At 36.9% G+C, this 15,800-nt stretch overlaps 1 protein-coding gene and 2 long non-coding RNA genes across 5 annotated transcripts in view; 1 reads left to right on the plus strand and 2 right to left on the minus strand.

Annotated features, from left to right (window-relative positions):
* Positions 1–15,800, minus strand: part of ARHGAP24 (Rho GTPase activating protein 24) — a 489,199-nt gene that overhangs the window by 341,022 nt on the left and 132,377 nt on the right. The window lies entirely within an intron of this gene.
* The window catches only part of LOC121101423, a 63,546-nt gene that overhangs the window by 4,164 nt on the left and 43,582 nt on the right, over positions 1–15,800 (minus strand). The window lies entirely within an intron of this gene.
* LOC103676946 lies at positions 241–2,740 on the plus strand. The gene is made up of 3 exons (XR_572269.2): positions 241–493; positions 882–998; positions 2,103–2,740. It is a non-coding gene; the product is annotated as an uncharacterized LOC103676946 (long non-coding RNA).

A 15,800-nucleotide genomic window follows, 5' to 3' on the forward strand; every position in this document is an offset into this window, starting at 1 on the left:
GAAGTTGATAAATACTGTAAACAACAGCAAAAACCAAATATATATAAAAGAAGTATAGACCCGGGGGCGCCTGGGTGGCACAGCGGTTAAGCTCTGCCTTCGGCTCAGGGCGTGATCCTAGCGTTCTGGGATCGAGCCCCACATCAGGCTCCTCCGCTGGGAGCCTGCTTCTTCCTGTCCCACTCCCCCTGCTTGTGCTCCCTCTCTCGCTGGCTGTCTCTATCTCTGTCAAATAAATAAAAATAAAATCTTAAAAAAAAAAAAAAGAAGTATAGACCCGGGTTACAAGGTATTTGAAGCATGGAGGAGAGGGCAGTTTGCAATTTTCAATAGTGTCATCCAGATAAGCCTTCTTGAAAAAGTGATGTTTGCCCTCACTGAGAACAAAGTTCGGTAATGAACAAAGACTTAATGAAGGAAAAAGAGTTAACCATGAAGCAATCTGGAAGAAAGGCATCTGAGGAAGAAGGAAACACTGCTACAAAAGCCACAGGTATGATTGTGACTAGGGTTTTGGTGCCAGGCTGGGGAGAGTAATCAAGGGAGAAATAAGTGGGGGACACAGACAGAGAGACAGCTGAGAGCCAGATGGTGAAGTGTCTTGAAGGCCCTGGAAGGGCCCCGGCTTCCGTTCAAAGTACCACAGAGAACACTGCAAGATTTGAAGGAGAGAAGTGACATGACCTGACTCAATAAGTTTCAGAGGATCACTCTGACTATTATGTTAAAAAGACAGTGTGACAAGAACAGAAGCAGGGAGATAAGCAAAGGGGATTTTGGAATAATTTAGGTGAGGAATGATAGTGGCTCAGACAAGGGTGGTAGCAAAAGAGGTATAAAAAGTGATAAAGTTTTGGATATATTTTGAATATATTTAACAGATATGAGAGAATGAGATCACCCAAGCATGACTTCAAAGTTTTTGGTCTGAACATCTAGAAAGGATGGAACAGTCATTAACAATATTGAGGAAGGCTTTGGATGAAACAGATTTAAGGGTAAGAGCCGTAAATCATTTTGGGGCATGCTGAGTTTAAGATATCTATTAGTCATTGAGTAGACTGCAGGAAGCAGTTGAATAAACGAGTCTGGAAATTCAGGAGAAAGGAATGGACTGGAAATAGATATGTGGGGGTCATCATCACATATATGGAATTCAAATCATGAGCCTAGATCACAATAAATACAGGGAGTAAACAGAGAATAAAAAAGTACCAAAGACTGATTTGCAAGGCCCTCAAACATTATATTGCTAAGTGGTCGGGTCAGGACAAAAAGAGAATTAGCAAAGAGGTCTGAAAACCTAAGTGAGATAGAAGAAAACCAAGAGATTATAGGACCTGAATGCCAAGTGGAGAAAATTTATCAATTGTGTCAAATTCTGCATACAGTTCTAGTAAGGTGGGCAAGGAAAATTGACCCCTGGACTTAGCATCATAGAAGTACGGGGCACCTTGACCATTAGTGGAATGGCAAGAGGCGGGGGTGGGAAAAGCTGGATTTTAGTATTAAATATTTTATTCTAATTATTCTCATTATTAATTTCATTTACATTTCTCTGTATCTGTTTTGGGCGTTATGGGGAAGAGGTCATACCTTATGTAGTTTGATATTCTTCAGGCTTGATAAACAGTTTCTGAATAATATCAACTGTTGAAGAATTTTTTTGTGTTCAATGGATGAATAAAATATCTATATGTAAGACCTATAAAAATATAGTTCTATTTTTGGTGGAACTTAACTATATAGTTGAAAGAAAAAAAAATCTAGCTAAAATCAAAATTGCTATAAACGTTCAGAGAGAGGAGGCTCATTGAGGGCTGGGCGACCAATTAAAGAAGTAGAAAGATTTCAGTTGGATTTTAGAGAAGTGTGTCAATGTGTACACAAGCTCTATTTACCCCCTGAGATGATTTGCATTGTCACTTTGGTTGGTAACAGTAACATTTCCCAGAAAAGGAAGAGGAAGAAGAAGGAGGTGAAGGGGGAGGGGTCGGAAAGGAGAGGACGAGGGGGAAGGAGAGGAGAAATAGGCATTTATCAGCTTATTTAGCTAAAATTTGGATTCTTTCTTTTTTTCTTTTTTTTTTTTTTTCTTTTAGAGGCAGGGGTACAGCATGAGAAGGACAGGCAGAGAGAGGGAGAGAGCATCTCAACCTGACTCTGCTGCAGCAAAGAGCCCGACACAGGACTTGATCCCAGAACGCTGAGATCATGACCTGAGTGGAAACCAAGAGTCAGATGCTTAACTGACAGCATCACCCAGGCACCCCTAAAATTTGGATTCTTAACTCAAGTGCAATGCAGCCTGGGATATAGCAGGAATCAAAAAGATAAGTAAAAACTGAGATTCCTTCTTTTAGCTCAACAACCAGTTATTGAATACATGATGAGCTGAATTGTGTCCTCCCACTGCCAAAAATCTTAAGTCCTAAGCCCCAGGACCTCAAAAGATGACTGCAGTTGGAGAAAGACTCTTCACAGACGTTATTCAGTTAAAAGAAGGTACGTCCTAATCCAATATGACTGGTATCCTTATAAAAAGAAGAAATTTGGACACAGACACATACAGAGGGAAGGCCATGTGAAAACACAGGGAGAAGATGACCAGCTACAAGCCAAGGAGAGAGGTCTGGAAGAGATTCTCTCACAAAACCTCAGAAGGAACCGACTCCATGGACACTTGGATCTCAGACTTCTAGGCTGCTGAGCTGTGAGAAAATAAACGTGTGTTGTTTTAGCTACAGAGACTGTGGAACTTTGTTATGGTAGCCCTAGAAACAAATACAGAATATAAAACTAAAATGGCACATCTTTTGCATTCATCTGCAAAAGAATGCTGTAAAAATAGAAAGGAAGATTCCCCAAGAGCATGGAAGGCAAACCAAGAAATGATTGGGTTTCCTCTGAGTTTGCAATAACTTCTCTAGGCCAGTGCTGCATTCTTGATTTACTTTGTATCTTTTCACACAAGCAAAAATTGTTTCTGTAATTCAATCAATATAAATAACTGTTTAATTATCTCTCAGTTCATATAAGTTACTCCGTGGCCCCATTTGTGCCAGATAATCAAATGCTGACTATATTTATGCAAATGCAAAAAGAAATGCATTTCAAGAGGTAGTTAATATAAAAAGAAATGACAATTACTTTGTAAATAATCATTACTCTTTTACTGAGTTGAAGAAAGAATTAGTAATAACTAGATCATAAATTTTCTGAGGACTAAGACTATATCTTATTGACCTTGAAAAACAGTATGAAACCTAGAATTGTCTTAGAATTAGTATGGGCTCAATAAATGTTTGTTAAATAAACATAAAAGTATACCATGAAAATGGTACTTACAGTCAACATTGAAATCTTGAGGTAGAATGCTTTACAATATAGGTTTTATGATTAATTGGGCTTGGCAAGGGTTACAGATCAGGAGATGATTGCCATTAAAAAGACAGTCTGTTACTTGCAGATCCCAAAGAGGGGGCCATGTCATGCTGCACGTGAGGTTAGGGGGAGGCACATGGGGCAGCACCAGCACTGGTCAGAAGGCAGGGGGGACGGGATGGGAGGAGTGAGGAGAAATGTGGGCAAGAGCCTTTATTATGGTTTCCACAGTAAGGAATGGGGGAGGCAGGATAAACAGGTTTAGGATTAGCTAGTTCAAGGAATTTCCACCAGCTCTGAGGTAGAAAGGCTGTCAGCAGTCCTCTGGTACTTGTCCCTGGGGTGATTAGGGCAAGTGGATCGTGGCTCCCAGAGTGTAAGAGTTCAATAGAAGAGATACTCAGGACTGTGATTCTGGATTGGTTTGTTGGCATTTAAAAGGGATGCTTTAGGGCAAGTTCTTGACTGACTTAAGGAATTGGCTAGTCTTGGAAGAGCTGATCGTTCCAGATCAGCAAGGTCCCTGATGTCAAAGAATCAGAAGACAGAAAACAGAAAAAGACATAGCTAATACATAAGAGTTGCTTTATTTCCTTTATGTTCCCATTTGTCAACAATATTTCAGGCTTTTTTCAGCTTCTCACCATAACATATTAGCCCAGTCTTACCTTTGGCATTGATGTTAATACACAGCTGCAATAAAATCTCTATAAATTTTGGTAAATCTTTCCTAATTTTATAATTCCTTAATAAAAACAATGGACATTTTTCCTTTTTTTGGAAATTATTTATTCCAATAAACAGCTATGCAGAATTAATATGACTCGTTTGTAAAGGAAGATTATTTTTGTGCACAAAGAAGTGTAAAAAGACATCACAAAAAGACTTTAAGGTTGTCAATTCTTCACTGACTCAAAGGACAATAGTAGCAATTATTTTCCTTGACTTATACTATGTAAATGTCTTGGAGCCAACTTTGAGAGTTTATTATCTCTTTAGGTTTATCGAAAACTGGACGGGGTATAAAGAATCGTATTTTCCTTCCCCATATCCTATTCTCCTCCTGGTTTTTGCTTGAGATTTAGGGTAGGTGCCTTTGCTGCTATGTCCTCTGGATGACATTTTTTTTCCCCAATGTAATACTCAGGATAACACTAGCCATATGGAGATAGACTTGGAAAATGCACTGAGATTCTAGAATTTACTGGAGTAAAAAATAGTACTGAATTTTCAGTAGTCGATCTCTCATAAAGCTGCAGAGTGAGAAATAGGTTATACCCAAGACTGTGATTAAAGATAATAGTGGTCATGTCTGGTTCTCAATTCCAGGGGATACATCTCCCTTTTCTAGGTGACCTCAGGACAAGCTGAGGAATATTCCACAAGAACAGAAAATGTGTGGCATTAAATCAATCAAATATATCACCATTCCATTAGATAGATAGATAGATAGATAGATAGATAGATAGATAGATAGATGATATATAAAAAGCAACTACTTAAAAAATATTCTACCTTCCTTCTTCACCTTCATGTCCCTACAGAATGACAGAAGGCCTGAATAAGAAATGGTAAGGAGATTCTGAAAGTTTGCACCATAAGAGTATGTCAGTGACTCAAGTCAATGCCTAATGAAAAGAACCAACAGCATTAGGATCTTATCTTTAATTCACTAGTGTTTTTATCACTAGTGTCTCCTTAAGTGAACTATTTATCTTCACAATTTTTTTTTAAAGAAGAGGGGTTTTAGTAGTAAGTATCAAATAACCAGAGGATATCCCATATATGTCCATGATACATACTCTAGTAATTAAAATGTAAATTGTAATTTAAGTTAAAAATGAAGCTTCGGAAGACTCGTCACTGATCCGGTTTGACATGGTGCCTCACACATTGTGGGAGCACATACATACACGTGCACGCACATGCACACACGCTTACACACACAAATCAAATTAAAAGATGTTAACACTAGATGGGAAGAAAAAAGAGCAAGAACGCACAGCCCTCTATTGCCAAACTGATAGTCATGGAGTTTTCTTGAGGTTTAAAACAAGCTGCTCTTACTGATGGAATTTCTCTTCCCATAACCAGGAGAGGGTTTTGGAGAAGTCACATGTCAGTTGAAGAATGCATCCCTTTAATTTTTCAAGTGGTGCCAAAAGGTGTTAGGAAAGGAGAATATTAAATTGCAACAGGCTCTTCTCTAAATTCGTTGTAACAGCTGAACTAAAACCACCAAGTCAAGCAGAATCTGATTACTCAGAAGAAGTTGTATCAGATAACACATACAAGTCTAGTAGGTATCATTAAAAGTGGTATTTGGATCTAAAATAAAGTACCAGAAGACTAGCACAACAGTATTCCTCTGGTTCAGTCACTGCCACAGCTCTTCAATCAGGGCTAAGCTTGAGTCCTGAACATGCAAGACCATCACGACTGATGAGAGGTGGGTGGAGATGAGACGAGTTACTACAAAGATGTGCCATGCTCCTGGCCTGCCTGCTGCTGACTCCTGAGGAGAGAGACTGGGACAGGCGTGTGCTGCGACTGAGGTGGTGCGTGGTGCAGGGGAAGCTGTGCTCAGGAGGTGATGCAAAGGGAGCGTAGATGTTAAAGATTTTATTCATTTATTAGAGAGAGAGAGCATGGACACACGCAAGTGCACAAGCATTGGGGGGGGGGTGCAGAGCAGAGGGGGAGGGAGAGGGACAAGCAGACTCTGCACCCAATGCAGGGCTCAATCTCATGACCCCAAGATCATGACCTGAACCCAAAAACCAAGAGTCAGACACTTAACCTACCGCACCACTGAGGTTCCCCAAGGGAGTGTAAATTTTAGATAAAGCCTCATAAGAATGCAAATCGCAGTCCTAGGTCTTAGCAATCGCCTTCTATGTTAATACATGTTCCTACTGTAATGGGCAACTTCAAATATCTCTTTGATCTTAATCAGTACTGTCCAGTAGAAACATGATGTGAGCCAAAGATTTAAGTTAACATTATCTAGTAGCTACGTCAATAAAAGTAACAAGAAACAGGTGAAATCTATTTTAATTATATATTTTATTTAATCTACTAGATCCAAAATATTCTCGTTTTAACATGATTATATGTTGAAAATGTTAATGAGATATTTTACATTCTTTTTTTCAATACAAAGTTTTTGAAATTGAGTGTCTTTTACACGGAGCACATCTCAATTCAGATTAGCCACATTTCAAGTCCTCAATAGTCCCATGTTGTTAGCGGTTACCACGTACGGCTATTGACAACACATATCTAGATGTTGGAGTCTATTACTGAGGAACACTTTGAAAGCCAACGTATGTTTAAAAAGGAGAAAACCTGCACTACTGGGTATCTACCCCAAAGAGACAGACGTAGTGAAGAGAAGGGCCATATGCACCCCAATGTTCATAGCAGCATTGTCCACAATAGCTAAATCGTGGAAGGAGCCGAGATGCCCTTCAACAGATGACTGGATTAAGAAGATGTGGTCCATATATACAATGGAATATTACTCAGCTATTAAAAAGAACAATTTCTCAACATTTGCTGCAACATGGACGGCACTGGAGGAGATAATGCTAAGTGACATAAGTCAAGCAGAGAAAGACAATTATCATATGGTTTCTCTCATCTATGGAACATAAGAACTAGGAAGACTGGTAGGGGAAGAAAGGGATAAAGAAAGGGGGGGTAATCAGAAGGGGGAATGAAGCATGAGAGACTATGGACTCTGAGAAACAAACTGAGGGCTTCAGAGGGGAGGGGGTTGGGGGAATGGGATAGACCGGTGATGGGTAGTAAGGAGGGCACGTATTGCATGGTGCACTGGGTGTTATACGCAAACAATGAATCATCGAGCTTTACATCGGAAACCGGGGATGTACTGTATGGTGACTAACATAATATAATAAAAAATATTATTATAAAAATAAAACAAACAAACAAAACAAAAACAAAAAACAAAAAAAGAGAAAACCTGTGAAGCTGAATGACTACTTAGTGATATATCAATTAACCCAAAACTTCTATTCTTCATGATCCCCGCACTTATTTGTTGCCAAAATATGGGGTTGTAGAGACTAGAAAGTTGATGTAAAAAATCTTGGATTGTACTCTTGGCTCTAACCTTGGATCACACCAGTTTGTTTGTTAGTGGATCTGGACTGTGATCGTGGTTAGACCTATACTATCCATGGATATGATCCAGAGAAACCCATTCTAGTTTCAGACACCTTACGAGTATGTACTGATACACCCTTAGAACCAAACAAAAAACACACTGACATCTAGATAACACTGGCTCTCTATGCAATTCAAGCAGTCAATTAATGTAGCTTGTAAATCACTTTCTAGTTGAACTTGGCTCCAGACTCAATATGTTTACACATTTATCTATGCAGGAAACCACTATGTGTCCATGAATATGACACTCTGGGGGCACTCTAAAGAAATTCATTCCTTCCTTCCTTAAAAAAATGATTCACAAAATGCTTACCATGTGTGTAGATAACGAAGCACTGAGGGCAAAACAACTGGAGTATGAATCATGCCACAAAGAGCTTATGGTTTTGTTTGCAGAACTATATACATCAAATTAGTGTATATTATTAGTGTAAAAAGTGACATAAAAAGGGAGAAATTAATTTGCTTTGGATTTATCAGGAGACTTCATGGAAAAATTCAAATTCACAGTGGCTCACAAGGATGACTGGGTTTGGACTGACAACTCCAGACTGAGGAAAAAGATTCAACAGAGGAATGGAATTGAGTGGTTGTGGATAGGAAGAGCCTAATTTAATTGGCAATTTTGTGTGAAGAAGTATTAACAGTGACTAGTGCTGATTATATAATATATAGATTATATTATAACATGTACAATAATGAGGATGTAAGAATGAGGACACTGAGGCACAGAGAGGTTTAATAACTAAGATCTACAGAGCTGGAAAATACAGGCTGAGTTTGGGTTGGACACTTTGAATTCAGAGTAATAGTGGAACATTCGAGTGTCAGGGGACTGTGGTGTTAGAACATCCATATAAGGTTGATACTGGAGATATTATCTTGGGAATGAAGTTTATATTTTTAATTAACTGTAAGAAAGCATCTAAAGAGATGAATAGTGAAGGCTAAGACCTATTCCCTGGGAAATACTCACAATTGGAAAGGGAACTTGAGGAAAGAAGAGAGAGATGGTCCATGAGAAAATGAGGAACGTGTAATATAATGGAAGCCAGGGAAGGAAGACTGATGGACAATACATCAAATGCTATATGACAATCAAGAAGAATAAAGTCCAAAAAAACCCATGGGATTCATTTAGAAGGAGAGAGAAATTCAACAGAAATGGAAGGCAGTTCTCAGTGAAATACAGGGAAAGTGGATTATAAATAAAGGAGACATTGAGCATAAGCCCTTAGTCTGACAATTTTGGTTTGGTGCAACAAAGGAGAGAAGTATAAAAAAAGGTAAAGAAATATGAACACCACTGAAAGTCTTCATTCACTAACTAGACCACCAGACAGTCGAATGGTCGGGATGGATGTGTTAGCAAGATCTTCTGAGCTACTTCCTTAAGAAAGAAGGATGAAATGGATGAAAAAGATAGAAATCAATGAAATTAATGAAAAGAGGAAATTCCATGTAGCCTATAGAGAAAGCCTACTTTTTAAACTACCAAAACCATCTGCCCAAAGTGAAGAAGCAATAAGTGGGCTTGGGTAATTAACGAAGGTGAAGATTACTTGAAAAAAGACCTGATAATGTCTCCATGAATAAAATTAAATGCATAAAATTGTTGTCAAATATTGAGAAAGGTGTAACTGTAGACTGACACCATACTTTTTTTTAGTGGGTTAAGTCCTCACGGTTCTCCATTTTTCCCAATACAATTTTGAACCCACAGGTATAGATATGGAAGAAGAAACTGATGATTTATAAGGACATTGGTTACAAAGTAGTTCATGTACTCACTGTGCCAAAAGTTCACGAAAAAATCATATACTGGTTTAGGTAGTAAAAATAAATAGCTAACAACCACAGATGTTTTGAAATACTTATTTTTATTTTTCTGAAGATTCTATTTATTTATTTGAAAGAGGGGAAGCAGCAGGCAGAGGGAGAGGGAGAAGCAGGTTCCCCACTGAGCAGGGAGCCCTATGCGGGACTGGATCCCAGGACTCTGGGATCATGACCTGAGCTGAAGTCAGACACTTAAAGGACTAAGCCACCCGGGTGCCCCGAAATACTTATTTTTAAACTAAAAATAAGGTCTTTAAACTAAAAATAAGATTCTCCACCTGATCAGAGATGAGTTCGTTTAAGACTTCAGGCTTTTTTTTTTTTTTTTTTATCAAGCCTTAGGGATATATAAGGTTTGAGTTGCATTTATTTGAATCATAAGAGAAGAAAATACGTTTTTCAAGGAGAGTAGACAAGAATCAAGGGGTAGTAATAATTCTGAGTATTTCCAGGGTCTGTCACTGAAAAAAAGGTCTTTTGGCCCATGCACTCAAGCCTCAGATACAGGACAAAGAACAATGAAAAAGAGTAAAACTTGAAAGAATTGTCATTAGTGGTAATTTCATTGAGGATGAGAGTTTCTTAGGAACACAAGTCAAGAAATACCCGTGGATATCAGTAGTGATACTGGTGCTTAAGTAAATATGAACAATAGCACCTTTTGTGGGCATCTGAAATAATTAAATGTAGGAATAAAGTAAAGAGGAATGTGAAGGAAAAAGAAATTAACAGAATTGATTTGGAAGCCAAAGGGTATACCTCACTGAGCACACAGTAGACATCTTCCGAGATAAGGCTCTAGTCTTTGGACATATTTTAAGTTCCTGAAAATTGAAAAAAAGCCGGGCCAGAGAAATCTTATATTTGACTATTATCATGATCTCAATTTGCCTCCAGGCTAAAACTAAAAATGGAATATTGATGAATACTAGTGATAATTAGAAGCAGAACAAATTTATTGAACTGAACAACCCTATAGAATAGTTTATAGATCTCATAAATTATTGAAACAAAACTGTTAATACTGAGACAAGGTATCCTTTTATTTCTCCATCGCAGATCCAGTACACCAGCATATAACATTAGCTCATTGACTGAAAGGGGACCAAGCCACTTGTGAAATTTTTCATTCCTTAATTAGATTAGACTGCTAATTATTATATGCAAAAATCATTTACATAATTACGTTCAAGTATAATGGCAAATCATATAAATAGAAGGAATTGTAAAAACAATAATCAGTATCTTCAGAAGGGGGAATATTCCTGCAGAGTGTAGCTGGGGAAACAATTAAGGACCTACCTATGGTAAAAAATCAAAAGAACATTTACTTGGCAAAAGAAAATCACGCTGATTCACAGGGGCCAGAACCAGAGGCATCCGGTGGCTGAGCTGATCTAAAACTCAGAGCTTAACTTGACAGAGGAAATATTTTAGGAAGCACCTAACAATCACCTCTATTCTAAAAATATCTGTTTTGAACTATTTACTTACAATTGTAATTAAAAGGAGAAAAAAAATCGAAGGTCTTAATCTAAAACTGCACTCTAATTTCCTGAATAATGGTGAGTGAGAAGGGGAATAAGGTAAAAAGGTAAGAGAGCTAATGGCTGTAAATATCTCTCTGTGAGAACTTCTTGGAGAGAATTGTGTATTTTACACAAGGCAAAATAAAATGAGAGGTCAATTCAAGGAGCAATCTGCATTAAAATTTTAGGATCTTGCAGATGCCTAGAGTTAGGAGAAATTGCCCAATTTAAATACATGAGAGCACAGTTCTATCCTAATAGAAGTTACTGAATAAACAGTGATTACAGAAAGACTAAATTACATGCTAATTTGTCAGTCACTTATACTGGGTAACTTTCTAAACATTCCAAAATAATCCAAGAAAGAAAGAGTAAAATATCATACAAAGCATATGCCTTCCCTATGTGTGTAATTTATAATTAGATTGACAAATAACCAAAAAGATAGACATCAAAAGGAAAAGAGACTCAGAGAGGTAGCCAAAGAAATGCCAGACAGTGAGAAAAGCAAAGAAAAACACAGACAGCCATTCAGATGAACTGTTAATAAGAGAAGTGCCAAGATTTCCATATGGGCAGTGTGGTAACACTATATGTAGACATCTACTAAGCATTTTAATAGCCAGGTTTCACGAGGAGCTCAAAACAGTAGAGGCTAGACAACAGCGTGCTCATTATTATTTTTCCCTTGAGCCAAACACACATATAAAAGAAAGCAAAAATGCTATCCATTGGAACAAAACCAAAAGGAAAAATTTTTAATGAGCCTAATATATTCTAAGTAAATGATACTGTTCCTAGGGTAATTAGTGTCCTAGAACATCTGTTACCTTACCAGGGAAAACAAAATCTAATTTTATCCCCTGATATGCAAAAACATTTATTAACCTGCAAATGACACTCTCATGGCATGAAGAAATATACAGCACAGGGTAATTGCAATTGTAAAGCTAAATGGAGCTTGGAGAGTCAGGCATTTTATCGGACATTGACATTAGACATTAATTTGCTATTAATTAATGCAGACATGGCAGCTGGGCTGCATACCCATTTACAGAAAATCAAATCCTAAATCTCCATCATATATATGTGATTTAAAAGGCTTAAAAACACAGTGAGACCACGGGAATATTTCATTTTGTATTCCCTTTAACAACCTACCTTAGTTTCTGTTACTATGTAAAATCCAGCAAGATGCAGTTCTGAGGGCTTGCATCAAAAGACCACAAGAAAATGCCTCCTGCCCCAAGCATCTCTATTCTTTCACCAAAAAAAGAATGGTAGTTCTTCAAGCAATACATGTTCCCATTTCACCAATTACATGACATACGGCTTAGGACAAGAAAACATTTCTCTCTAGAAGGCCAGTCTATACTTGTGGAAGAAATTGCTAATGGCCCCCAATATGTGTTTTCTTATTCTTTAAATAGTAATATAAGCCAAATTTTTATATGGGCACATGGCTATATAATAGATCAGAGAACAGATGGTGAAAAAACAAAAACAGATGAATCACAAGCTGATAAAGTTCAGGAAAGAAATGGAAGAAAAAACAAGTAAGAACACCAGAAAACTAAAGACAAAATTAGAGCAGACTAAATTACAAGACACAGGTACACTGGAAAAGATAAAAGAAAAATTTAAAAAGAAAGAGTTAAAACGGGTTTTATAAAACCACCATATATCTGTATAAAACCCATTTTAAAAGAGTATAAAACCCATTTTAAAAAATCAGACAAAGGAACTCAGAAAATATTGAAATATAAATTAAATTTTCTACAACAAAAGGAAGAATTAGTTCAATGGGTACAAAAGACACATGTATACCAAAACCATTTCACAGTGAGATGTATCTTACTTATATTATTCTTAGGTAAAGAAAAAATTCTTTGGGTGGTCACACAGTATGATCAAATTATTTTCAAGCAGCTGAAATTCAGTCTGATCTTAGTTTTCTCTACCACAATAATTCAACATTAGAAAGTAGTAGGAAAAAGTGGCAGCAAAGACCTCAAAGACATAAGGTATGATCCAATAACTTTCCACTCATATTTTTGAACAAGCAAAACTGAGAAATATTGCTATGAGATCATCTTGAAGAAGGGACATGAGTAATAATTTTTGCCGAACAGGAAAGAATGGGAAACTATAGCAAAATGATTAGAAGTGAATATTGAATCTATTTAACTAAAACATGTGGGGAGCAGGGTCATAAACTTTTATAAATGTTATAGATCCTGACAGTATAAAAATCTAACAAGATGGGCAAGAGAAAAAAGACAGAAGGTTGGAAAATTTTTTAAATGTAAAGTTATTTTTTCTTACAGCTAGTTGAAAAGCTGTATTACTTAAATGTGATTAATTAGAGACATTTCAGCTTCTTCAATAACACATATGCACTAAGAAGTACAATACTATCAACTAAATTGAGTGTGGAGAAGAAAGGGTAGTGAAAGAAATATGCTAACAATCATTCCTCTTTCTAGAGAGCAAACAAAATATGGACAATAGAGGATTTTATACAAATTTCTAGTTTACAGATATCTTCACACATTAAAGTAAAAACTTCCATATTATTAGAAGGAAACACAAGTCCACAAAACAAAATACTGAAAAAATATCTTATGCAAACTAAAAGTATGATGTAAAGAGACATAACAAAATTCTCCTTTCAATCCTACCAACATATTGTAGGGCTAAACTCAACTATTACACATAAAAGAAAATAACAAATTGGGAAACAAAGTGAAAGCCAGTGATATGTTGAATTCAAGAGATGAATTTAAAACACACACACATACACACACACACAAAACCAACTACACAAGACCCTCATTATATTCCAAAACAGTAGAGTCAGCAGATAGAATTTTCTTATAACCATCTAATAAAACTAGAAATGAACAAGAAAATGAGAAAAAAGAGCCAAAAAATTGAAAATTAACAACAAATTAACTTTCTCTTCAAAAACATCAGAGATAAAATCAAAATGGAAATTTTAGAATATGTAGAAAAATGTTAGTATTAGAATAATTACTTAGCAAAACGCCTGGGGTGATACCTGGTAGAGCCTAGAAGAAATATTCCTACTTTAAATACTCATATTAAGTTACAAAATTAAATAAACAATTACATATAAAGAACTTTGAAAAAGAACAACACAAAAGCCCAGGGAAAGCCGAACTGAGGAAATGATAAAAATACAAGTTGAGGTAAATAAAACAGCAAAAAACAAAAATGATGAAAATATTAGAAATCACTATTGAAAATACCAATAAAATAATAAGCCGTTAACTAAATAAAGTTTTAAAAAAGATTCATGTGAAACTATTTAGCTCAACTCTATGAAAATACATTTTAAAGCCTGGATGAAATGATTAATATTTTAGATAAAATAACTAACTAACTGTCACCAGAAAAAATAGACTACCTAAACCAATCAATTGACATGGAAAATATGAAGAATGCTGTCAGACTGTTACCCTGGTACAAAGAGCATGTGATGGTTATACAAGTAATTCTACCAAACTGGAGCAGCGGAGCATCATCTGGAGAGCTTATTAAAACATAGATTAGTGACCCTAACACCAGAGATTCTAATTCAGTAGTTCTGGGATGAGGCCATGAACTTGTATTTCAAACAAGTTTCTACATCAATGGCTCTGAGCAGGTGGAGTTTTGCTCACCAGGGGACATCTGTCAATGTTTGGAGACATTTGTTGTAGTTACTGTGTGGGAGGGTGCTAATGACAAGGTAGATAGAAGCCAGAGCTGCTGCTAAATACTGTACGTTGCACGGGAGAGACCCCACCACAAAGAATAACCCGGCCTAAAACGTTCCCAGTGCTGACGTTCTAGGTATCACTAATTCTGTTGGTCTCTAGACCACACTTCGAGCGGCACTGTCCCAGAGCGCAAGTGGACAACTTTTTCTAAAGAATCAGATAGCAAATACTTCACATACAGTCTCTGTCACACATTCTTTGTTTATTTTTGTAACCTTTAAAAATATAAAAATCTATTCTTAGCTCATAGTCCTTACCAAAACAGATCCTTCTGTGAATACTGGGTACACAAATTTGTTGTGGGATACTAATACAAAGAAGAGAAATTCTTCCATAATGTGATAAAATACCTCTTTCTTGGCCTTAAAACTAATCATCAAGATTAATTACAAATTCTAGAAAGCCATTAACATCAGGGACAAAAACAGGACCTTCACTACCACCACTATTTTTTCACACTTTCTAGTGATGATAGTTCATAAATTATACACAAGAAATAGATTATTCTTCTAAAGGTTGTCAAGCAGCAGTAGTAGTGGAAACTAGCTGGATGATCACCATATCTGTGTTTTGCTTTTCTAGGGCACTATATAAACTGAATTTCCCAATAAGCAAGCCCACATAATTGAGTTCTACATGGGGAACATGGACAGAAGTGAGGCAGACTAATTCCAAGTCTGCTTAATAAAAACATTCCAAGGGATCCTGGTTCCTTCTTCCCACATCTGCCAGCTGGATACAGAGAATCCAATGCAGAATTCTGAGGCCTGAGAACAGGGGTTGGCAAACTGTGGTTCATGGGCCAAATCTGGCCTGCTGCCTACGTTGTAAATTCAGTTTAATTGCACAGCCATGCTTAAACATTTACGTGTTGTCTATGGCTGCTTTCAAGCTACAAGAGTTGAGTAGTTGCAAGAGAGACTGTCAGCAAAGCTTAAAATATTCACTGTCTGGCCCTGTACGGAAACAAATTTTGACAACCTTTGTCTTAAGATGATAGAAATAGAAAATAGAAGATACCTATATCCCTGAATTACTCTTTGGGTATGGTCACCCCCCCACCCCTTCC

This window comes from Ursus maritimus, unplaced genomic scaffold (genome assembly GCF_017311325.1).
Source record: "Ursus maritimus isolate PB19 unplaced genomic scaffold, ASM1731132v1 scaffold_8, whole genome shotgun sequence".
NCBI lineage: Eukaryota > Metazoa > Chordata > Mammalia > Carnivora > Ursidae > Ursus > Ursus maritimus.